At 42.3% G+C, this 10,732-nt stretch overlaps 2 non-coding genes across 2 annotated transcripts; both read left to right on the top strand.

Moving 5' to 3' along the window:
* Positions 1-379: 379 nt before the first annotated feature.
* On the top strand, positions 380-451 carry TRNAG-UCC (transfer RNA glycine (anticodon UCC)). Its single transcript has one exon. It is a non-coding gene; the product is annotated as a tRNA-Gly (tRNA).
* A 988-nt stretch (positions 452-1,439) lies between these two features.
* Positions 1,440-1,510, top strand: TRNAG-GCC (transfer RNA glycine (anticodon GCC)). Its single transcript has one exon. It is a non-coding gene; the product is annotated as a tRNA-Gly (tRNA).
* Positions 1,511-10,732: the final 9,222 nt, after the last annotated feature.

Genomic DNA, 10,732 nt, shown 5'->3' with positions numbered 1-10,732 from the left:
GTTTTAATACAGCCTTTTGGCCTGGGCACAGGCCCGCTGAACTTGATAACCTGTCCATCAGTGTAGTGAGACTAGAAAGATTGAATCCAGACCCTCTGGTGTCAATACACGTTCAGCATGAGTAGAAGTTGAATAGATCCAGTCTGGAAACCTGTCTGGTGTCTTCAAGTGAGGACTCATCTTCCAGCTGCAGCTGTTGAGGGTGGTTAAACTGTTGAACAATGTAGGCTTGTAGCAAAGAAAGAGTGGAATATGTTCACCTGCCTGTCTCCAGAATCATTTCAAATCACATTTGAAATACCTTCTCACATACCTGCTGTGTATTCTTGGGATGAAACATGCCCAAAAGTGAAGTATTGGAACAGTAGGAAGCAGCCAAGCGTTGGTGGTATAGTGGTGAGCATAGCTGCCTTCCAAGCAGTTGACCCGGGTTCGATTCCCGGCCAACGCAGCTTGCACTTTTTATTATTTTATATTTTGCTATTACGAATGCAGATAGAGTTTTTCATTCAGTCTTTAGGTCTTAAATAGGAAAACAGGTTTTTTTCATTAAGTTTGCTCTTTAATGTTATAGCTACAATTTTTTTTCCTCATTGAAACTTACAAATCGGTGTACTGAAGATGCGGGGTGCCAGCTATGAGATAAAGGTGTCGGTTTGTGGTCAGTGGGTTTACTTTGGCTCACATGAAGCAGACTTTAGCTGTCTAATCTGTTCGTCGTCTTTTCGTGCGGTATCTTTTTAAATCCGTCCATGGCCGTGGCTGGCGCTGGTTGATCCGGTGGATCCGCAATTCATGTTTTAATGGAACGGGGGATTCTTAAACAGCCCAACTAGCTAGCGTGTATGTAATGTTTCCTTATGGAGAGTCCAAATTTCCTAAAACATGGAATACTTAAATGCTTGTATTCTCCTCAGAGGACAAACAGAAATAGTAAGGATGGCTGACGTGATGTGTTGAAGATATTTCGAGTTGTTGCCCCGGGTTGTGGGCGACCTACAACCAGTGAGGAGCAGGGGAATATTCTTAAAGTCGTGCAAACAACGTGGTCAAGACTGGAAGGGTGTGGGCTGAGGGGGAAACCTCGCACAGCTGCAAAATGGTCCCTTGCAGTGAGACATCTTCAGCCGGCCCTTTTGATTTATGCCGCGCAAATAAATGGCATTTAGGCAATTGTACTTTCCTGTTTACAAAATGTATGCATGTGCTAAAAAATGTGAAATTCTAAAATGCATTTCGATAGAGAAACCTAAGGCCGGTTGAAGATGTCATACTGATAACCAGCCGCTTAACTCCTGCGCAACTCACTGTATCACACCTGACAACTCTTGCTTGCAAGTAGTTTGTAAAAATGTATCTGGAAAAATAAAACTACAAAACATATGATGCACAATATCGGATTGTTCTTTGTATGACCTGGAGCGGGTACATTTCCATAAGCATTGGTGGTTCAGTGGTAGAATTCTCGCCTGCCACGCGGGAGGCCCGGGTTCGATTCCCGGCCAATGCAACTAATGTTTTTGGGGGGGAAATTTATACAAGCGCTTAGTCAGTTTTTCAAAGATTGTAAATGAATGTAAACACGATTATGCAAACAGAGCCCTACATTATTTCCTTATGTGTGACCGAGAACAGATCACTTAAATCATTCATTCGAAGCAGCAGCAGGGTCTCCCGCCAGCGCCCCTGGTGTTTCATGTGAACATGTTCACCCCATCATGCCACGTCTGCAACTCAGTGGTACAAACATAAGATGGCCCCTTTACAAAGATGAGTTCCTGCTTATGATGGGCTTGATATGTGAATACTTACACCAATAAAGGCCATTTATACACCAAACAGTATATTTTGGGTACTTAATAAGTGATTATCACAACTTCTTAAATCAAAGCCACCCCTTTATTAAGGATAGATTGGAATATTGGGTTGGAATCTGATAGCACTGAAATGTATGCTTTTTAGGTCACATGCAAGAGTTTTCTGATAGCACAAAAGCCTCTAAGGTGTTTTTTTTTTACCATGATTAGAACTTGTGACCTCTGCGCTAAACAAGGCTACCAGCATTACATTGTTTATAATTTATGCGATTCTGCAATCCCTGTATATACTCCTGTCTGCAATCTCTTTACAATCAGACGTGTGACACTTGCAGTCGCCTATTATAAAGAACTGACCTCGCTGCTCAACTGTAATAACTTATTACAGTTGAGTTCTGATGTCAGGATGCCTGCTGCCACAGCCTGCAACTGAGGGGAAAGGCAGGCGAGGTCATGCTGCATAATTAAAACAGCTGCTCAGACAACGAAAATGATTCCTTTTCTTTCTTCTGCTGTTGTTCTAGCTGTACAGGGACAAGCACAAATGGGATATTTATTGCAACATGTTTATTTTTTTGCACTCTGTGGGTAATCATAGAAAAGTTAGGATCTTTCTGCATGTTTCTACATATTATACAAATATTTTTCGATGAAAAAATTGCTTGCATTAAGTAGGTTCTAATATCTTTTTGCAACAAATATCCAACCGTTTTATTGAAGTATTTAATTTTGCACTAAATATTCCATTTTATTTCTTCATGTTTTCAAACATGCTCTCTCTTTCATGAAAGAGCTATGTACAGAGGATGTAAATTGTTTTTGGGAAAGGTGAGTGGAGTGACTATATACTATAAGGGATAAAGCACTCCCTGTCCTACATGATAAGGATATTGCAAGTCACCTCGGAGTTCCACAACCTTATAAGGAACTCTGCCTTTGGCCTCATTCTTCTATATAATAATAATAATAATAATAATCTTTATTCGGTTATATAAAAACAGTTATAACCATAAAAGCTTTTACAAAAAACATATCATCCTCAGTATACACAAAATGTGAAATTGTTTAGGTTAACATAAATACTTTCAACCCAAATTAGATCTATGATTATAAATAAGGCTCCCTGTTTTCCGTTTTTACGGATTTTTAAAGATAAATGCAGACAGAAAACATTTATTTTCTTGTCTGTATTTATTTTTAAATGTGGATAAAAACGGAAATTGGGCTGCTTTTTGAGTAACTCTAAATACTCTCTGCCATGACTGCCAGGCCAATAGCTGTGTGGATTGATTGGTAAGGGGGATAAAAAAGAAAGGAATTTTAGTAAAGAGGCTTTAACAGTAGTAGATATGCACAAGGTTGATACAGAAATGAGCATATTTTCTTAAAAGTGCATTAATTTATCTTCTGCGGGTGTTTACAGCAGTGAAACCTAGTTGGCATTCAAGCATGAGTGCATATTTACCGGTTAAATAAATGTGGAAATATATTAATTTCAGCTTCAGTTTTCCACAAAACCCAAAATAAATATGGATAAATACAGATAAAATTAGCAAAAAATAAATATGGATAAATACAGACGGAAATGTCAAAAAAATAAATACCATAAAACCGGGAGCCCTAATTATAAATGCACTTTAAAAACATAGCTACACTTTTTGTGATCAGTGTAGTATTCAGAAATTGTAGGTGCAGCATAGCAGGACGACATCTTCTAAAACCAAGCGTTCTTAACAACGGGGTCAACCATAAATTGCGATGGACAACATAAAATTTACAAAATAAAACAGTGTGCATAGTTGTTTGTGTTGAAATTTCATCGCAAGGGCACATCACTAAAGTTCGTTCCCAGGAGTTACGTTTTGGAAAGGCTACAAGCCTATGGAAGACATTCAATCTGAATCGCGTCAGCAAGAGGCACTCAAATTGGGACTCAACATAGGTCAGGTATGGTTCAATGGTGAGAGAAGTCTCAACCATCAAAGAATGTTGGACCGATGTTTTACTTGACTCTTTTGTGATCCGTAATTCTTCCAGATGAGAAAGGGCTCTTATTTTTAGATCTTTCTTCGAAATCTCGGACATTAATTCGGGATTAACATAATATTTAATCAGATCTAGGTCATTAAAAAACTTTTTTTATGTACAGTAGCCATTCTATTTTTCCTGCGTGCTCCAGCGTCATGCAATCTGCTATAATCTCCTTTGTGAGTAGATTTTTTGATGACATCCAAATACGGCGCCACAATAGAAGAGGTTGGACTTTAGCCAAGTCTTCGATGTGGGCCATACCAAGTTCGGCATGACAAGAAAACGTGGACACACGTTTGGGGGTCATCAGGAGAAATCTCATGAAAACATTCTCTGCGATTTGGAGTACGTTCGTGCTTTTATGGCCCCACAAACCTGCCCCATAGAGTGCGATAGAGTGGCATTTTGCTGCATAAATGCGAAGAAGTTCTACGGGTGGTCTTTTCCCTAATTTCTGGGAAAATTTTATAAGTGCCATTATTGCACGCAAGAGATAATGTTTTCTAGCATTAATGGCCGCTTTCCAATTAAGTTTTTCATCAATCAATACTCCAAGGTATGAGTATTGGTTAGTGGATTCCAACATCTCTTTGTTTAGGAATATGGACTTTCCCCTTTTCCTGTCCTTTCCCGCCACCATTACATAAGTTTTTTTGATGTTTATTTTTAGGTCCAGAGTATCCATAAACTGAGCATACCTATCAAGGGATTTCTGCAACTCTCGCGGGGTGCGCGCTAAAATTACTGCGTCATCCGCGTAGAGAAGCGCTGGAATAAGGCGGTCTTTTACTCGAGGGAGGTCCTGGGCCCCCCTCAACATTGCAACCTCCAGACCGTTGGTATACAGAGAGAAGAGGAAGGGGGCCAGGACACACCCCTGCCTCACACCGCGTTCCACCCGAAAGGACTCAGATACTTCGCCCTGTGTACCAAAACGGACCCTCGACGAAGGATTAGAGTATAATGCCCGAAGGAGGGTTACAAGGGCTGGATTTATTTCCATGTCAGTTAGGACAGACCAGAGCTTTGAGTGGGAGACGCAATCGAAGGCCGCGGAAAGATCGACATATACCATATACAATCTGCCTTCTTTTGCTGTTACGTATTTCCCCATCAATAGGCTTAAGTTCAGTGCCTGTTCTATAGTTCCGAATCCTTCTCGGAAGCCAAACTGAATATTTGATAGTATATTGTGGTCTTCTGCCCAGTCTTGAAGTCGCTGTAAGACCACTCTACCCAGCACTTTACCGAGGGAATCCAGTAATGATATTGGCCGATAACAGGAGACCTCATCTCTATTTCCCTTCTTAAAAATCGGGATCATAATTGATTGAGTCCAAGTTTCAAATAGCCCATGCCTCATTGTCGCATCAAACACCCTTTTTAAAATTGGTGCCCATAGGTCAAGTTTAAATTTAAAAAAGTCAACTGGGACACCATCTGGACCGGGGGCTTTTCCTCCTTTACTGGCTTTCACTGCCTTAATTATTTCGTGTAATTCAAAGCTTAGGGGGATCGGAAATAGGATGTCTTGAGGACTATCCTCCTTCTTCTCATCTAAATCGGTTGTTTGAGTTTTACTGAACACTTTAGCAAAATGGTTTACCCATGTCGGGCCATCAATCGCTACTTCGATTGAAGGCTGATCACTGGAGTCGGACAGGAAGGGAGTCTTCACTATCCTCCAGAACAGCTCTCAATTTTTAGACTGAGAGCTCTCGTGCAGTTGATCCCATAGGGATTCTTTTATTTTCCGCTTCCTTAATCTGCAAGCTAGACGGTAAGAGCTCCTTAGCCGGCGAATTTCGTCTTGGTCTCTTACAGATTTTGACAGTGCTTTTTTCAAAAGTTTATGAGCTACGGTGCATTCGTGACTAAACCACCCTCTTTTATCACCTTTTTTTCCCTTTATTAGTACAAGTTAAAAAATTATTTACTTTCTTCAGAATTAAGCTAAAATTAATCAACAGTTCTTTTTGGTTGGTATTGCTGTCTAGACATTTCATAATCGCCGGGTAAACCGCTTGGACCACCTTCTTGGTTATTGTTTCTGGTTCAATCTTGCCCCAACTTATGGCATAACCATTTTGTTTTGCCAAGCAAATATTGTTTTGGGCAAGAGCAGACATCAACGAGTATGGTTTAAATTTCCCCACATCAAGGATTAGGTTAAAAACCAACGCTGCATGGTCACTTAATGCATTAATTATTAATCTAAAATTCTGTGCTCTACTGCCCAGCGTAGCTGTGATCAAGATATAATCAATTGTTGTCTCCCACCCTCTCCCCAGATATGTACCCTGCAATTGTCCTGATAAAGTATTAGAATTATTTAGGATCATTAGACCTAGTTCCGACATCATTTCGTTAAGTAATTCTCCTAACTTTGTATGACTGAAATGAGTCTCGTAATTATCAGTTTCTTCCCCATCCCCACAAGAGCAACAGTTTGACACGTTACAGGGGTGATGATTAAAATCACCGCCCCACACAATACTAGGGACATCTGTCCCTTGTATTCTACTAATCAATGTAGAAAGTTTGTTACGGATGGCCTCAAGTAGTTCTGGTCTCTCTGATTCTGGAAGGTTGTCATAGGAATTTACTAGAAAGATAACCCCCTTCCCCTCAAGCGAAAGTTTTAGGATCTGATGGTTAGTGTGTAATCTCAGGGGAGTGACTTTTAACCCAGGTATGGTATTTTTTATGAATATCGTCAAACCCCCCTTCGCCCTGCCATGTAAGCCTGCAATAGCCGGTGAAAAATAAGTTTTGTATCCCAACAGATGTTGTTCGTTGGTAGACCATGTCTCTTGGAGACAGATTACATGATGATCTTCAACAAACTTCATGAGAGTCCCATCCAATACTTTGTCTCGTAAACCCGCAATGTTCCATGACATAAACTGTACATTGATGCAAGCGTTTCTTGGGTCTGAGCTTTTACAAATATTAGGTACTTTCTCTACAGGCGAAATTTCTACCACTCTTAGATCTGTAACCCCCGCCTGTTCGGGTGATAATTGATGTGACCTCGTTGGAAAAGAATCAGAATCCCTATGCTGTAGGGGGATTGGTACAGAAGGGGGGGTCCTAGTTTTTTTAGAACTAGTTTCCACGGGTTCAGATACATGGTCCGAATCGTTGGAAGACGAATGGTGAGATGCAATGAATTTTCTAGTTTGGGTCTCTTTGATGTTAAGTCAATCTACATCTTCCAAACCGCACAAAGCGGCATAAGGATTAGAGGTAGGAATATTAAATCTCTGATATATCTGAGAATTATTATTCCTTGGAGCCTGGTTTAGAGCTTGAAATGGTTGGTAGTTGTTGCTCATAGGTCTACTATTCAGCTGCGGATAAAAAGCATGGTTATGTACAGCTTGGAGAGAGAAACGATGATCCATTTTGCCCCAATTCATAAGAAGATCTTGTTTAACATCTGGAGTGGAGTAAGCGATCAGTTCTCTAGGGTAGAAGTAGTCAACCAGGTGTGTAGCAATTGCGACCTCCCCTCTAGCCTCGAACCAATCACCTATACATCTGACCGCTCTGTGATCTCTAAAATTTATAATTATCACGTCCCCCTTCTTATCTTTCGGTCTAGTACCTACCCAACATGTACGTCTCACCATAAGAATTTCCCCATTTATGTGTGCAGGGAGGGGTCTATTTTGGTTCAACCAATGCATGGTTTTGTTTTTTAACGCATGGAAGTCCTCCCTTGCACCTGATGTTAATTCTGGGACCCCTGTCATAATAACTGTATATGGGGCTGATTCGGGGGGTAGGTCCACCCTTCTGCTTACTGGGATATATTGTGGCTGGGTTAACCAATCACGCTTCTCTTGATCTGTTATATCCTTTTTCTTCGTGATAGGTGTTACCGAAGAATGAGTTCTATTTTTACTTTTTTGTTCTTCGGTGTCCCGATGAGTGGCACATTTCTGTCTATTACCCACCTTATTGACCCCTTCCGTGTCTCTACTATTTGTTACGTGCTGTGTCCTACCTTGATCTGCGGTATTATTAGATGGTATATCCGCAGAGTTTACCCCCGAGATGGTGCGCGAATTTGTCAAGTGATCATCCGTAAGAGGTCGCGCTACCATGGGAGGAGGAACGTGTTCCTTCATATTATTTTTAATCTGGGTATTGGTAAATTCAGATATAAGTAGATTATTCATTCCCACTTGTTTACTTAAATCCTCTAGGTGGAGGGTTATTAATCTGGACCTTTCAAGAAGAGGAAGTAGAAGGGATTTGACCATTGTCTCTAATTTAGCAAGTAGGTCGCTCAAGATATCCGGGCTGGATAACAATCCCGGAGTGTTTGTGGATGGAAGAGGAGTGTTTGTTGCTACGGAACCTACATGATTCTGTTTTTGTGTGAGCGATTTAGCTTTTTTCTTTTTCGTCAAGAGTGGTCTAGTAAGTATGCCTCGTCTCTTTCTTGTTGGTTGTTTATTTTCCACTGGGGGGGAGGAGATAGCTAAATTGGGTGAATCTGAGAGCCCCGATAAAGTAAGTGTGATAATATTATCATCGGGCAGGGGGACCTCGCCAGGGGAATTAACATGAGACGTGTTTTTTGTTATTCCAGGCGTTGAATAGGATCTAGAAATTCCGGTACCCACATTCACCACCTCTGGAGATAGGATTTTACCAATTGTGCCCAGTGAGGAACGCTTGCCTGTTAAGAGGTCTAAAGATAGTCGTTTTTCCGTATCCGCTATCTCCTTCTCCAAGACAGTAGTCACACGCTTGAAGAATTGATCAATAGTTCCAGATACTGGGCCTTTAGAGGTGTTTACGGTTAGAGTACGCGACTTATCAGCACTTTGTGACATGATGTTATAATGCGGTAGAGCTACAACAACAAAGATACCACAGTAAGTCAGTGTCCACAACAGGCGAACGTTTCAAACAGTTTAGATCAGTGTGTGATTGATGCTCTCACCATTGAAGGAAGGTTAGGGGGGTGGCCCGTCCCGTCCACGATCGTCCTCGGACGGCCTCAGACGGCCCACCCTTTGCCCAGGCTTCGCCCCGCTCGCGTCCCGCTCACGCGAGGAGGGGCGGAAGTCAAATAGCGGGAGGAGGAGGGGCCGGGAAGAGGCACCAGGTGCGTCCTATGATGGCGAGGCAAGGCACCCTGGGCCTCGCAGTCCCAGCGAGTAGTCAAGAGCAGCCTTCAAGGGTTTGTTCCGCCGGCAATTTCCTTCGGCTCCAACCACGTTAAAATCAGGGTCTTTAAAAGTATCCACGTTCTGCGCCTACGAGCGGCTCCCGCGAAGCGGGGGCCGCGAGGCGTTTTTGAAGGGAAAGCTTGATGGGAGGAGGGGCCGGGAAGAGGCACCAGGTGCGTCCTATGATGGCGAGGCAAGGCACCCTGGGCCTCGCAGTCCCAGCGAGTAGTCAAGAGCAGCCTTCAAGGGTTTGTTCCGCCGGCAATTTCCTTCGGCTCCAACCACGTTAAAATCAGGGTCTTTAAAAGTGTCCACGTTCTGCGCCTACGAGCGGCACTCTATATGATAATGGAACTCCTCAGTAACAGGCAATAGCCTTTTAATCAATGGCATGAGGGACTTTATGCCATGTACCTTACTGAGCTACCAAACATGGAATACTAGCCTGTGACACGCTGGCTGTATGCAATGCCATGAATAAGGCAAATTAACCCTTCACGTGGTTTTATCGTTCAAACCTATGTCCACTGATTACACATTTATCTCTCTTGTTATTGCTGTAACTACCTGAGATCTGTGAACAGTATTATAGACCAGGTGCCCTAACCCATAAAGCTATCTTAAAACATAGGGGCATATTAGCAAGGGCTGGAGATATAATTATCGTCGCTTTAGCGTCCGTTTTTGGGCGAAAAGCGGTGATAATTATATCGCAATATCATCAAGGACACGCTAGCGCGTGTTTCCTAGATGTAGCGCCCGTTTTTTCACAGCCTCACCTTGCATCGCTAATGAGATGCAAAGAAGGTGTGGCTGTGAAAACAACACATGTTACTATCGTGAAGGCAGCTTCGCGATATTAACAAGGAGGTGCAGCGATAAAAAAAATCATGCTACCTCAGCCTTAACTCAGGAATTTAACATCTGTTAAATTCCTGACTAAGGCATACTTTTGATGAGAGATGGATTATGCTGATAGGACCACAGGGTCGTATCAGCAATGTTATCGCTGTTTTCAATGGAACATCGCTGGATAACCAGCGATGTTCCATTGAAAACACCGCTATCGCTGAAATATTATCGCCATAGTATAATATTTCTATCGCTATGTACGGCCAGCGATAATTATCGCTGGCTGTTGATAATATGCCCCATAGTCTGTTTGTGATAAATAAAGTAAGATGGTGCAACTTTCAATCATACTTTTCCTTATTGTCAATTTCTTTAGAGACATACTGTGTAAAAACAAATCAATGTGTATTAGTAATCAGCTGGTGGGTCATGGGCACATTTTCATTGACTCTGCTCCTCGCGGCCTCTCCTGGCATGAGGGCAGTGTTTGCTCACTGGGCCACGGGACTTAAACTGCTTCTCACCGGTGTGGTCCAACCAGAAGGAAACTGGTCCAGTTTATCCAGATGCAGGCCCTGTGCCTGCTCTGCCGTAGCACGAGACGCATCTCACTGATAGATTGTCTTGTGGTCAAGTTCTCAGCAGATGTGGCCTGCGGGTTGGAGCTGGTCTGTTCTTATTTCAGCAGGACCAAGGCTATTTGAACCAGGTTGGTCCATGTTTGGAGCGCTGCAGTGAGCAAAAAAACAAAAGTGCTGGATTGGGGCCCAAAGTACCAGCGGCTGAACCTAATTCACACATCCAACCCTTCACTTTGTGAGTTTTCTCAATGAAACACACCAA

The sequence above is a fragment of the Triturus cristatus genome, chromosome 12, assembly GCF_964204655.1.
Source record: "Triturus cristatus chromosome 12, aTriCri1.1, whole genome shotgun sequence".
Lineage (NCBI taxonomy): Eukaryota > Metazoa > Chordata > Amphibia > Caudata > Salamandridae > Triturus > Triturus cristatus.
This window is presented reverse-complemented; position numbering and strand designations above follow the sequence as displayed.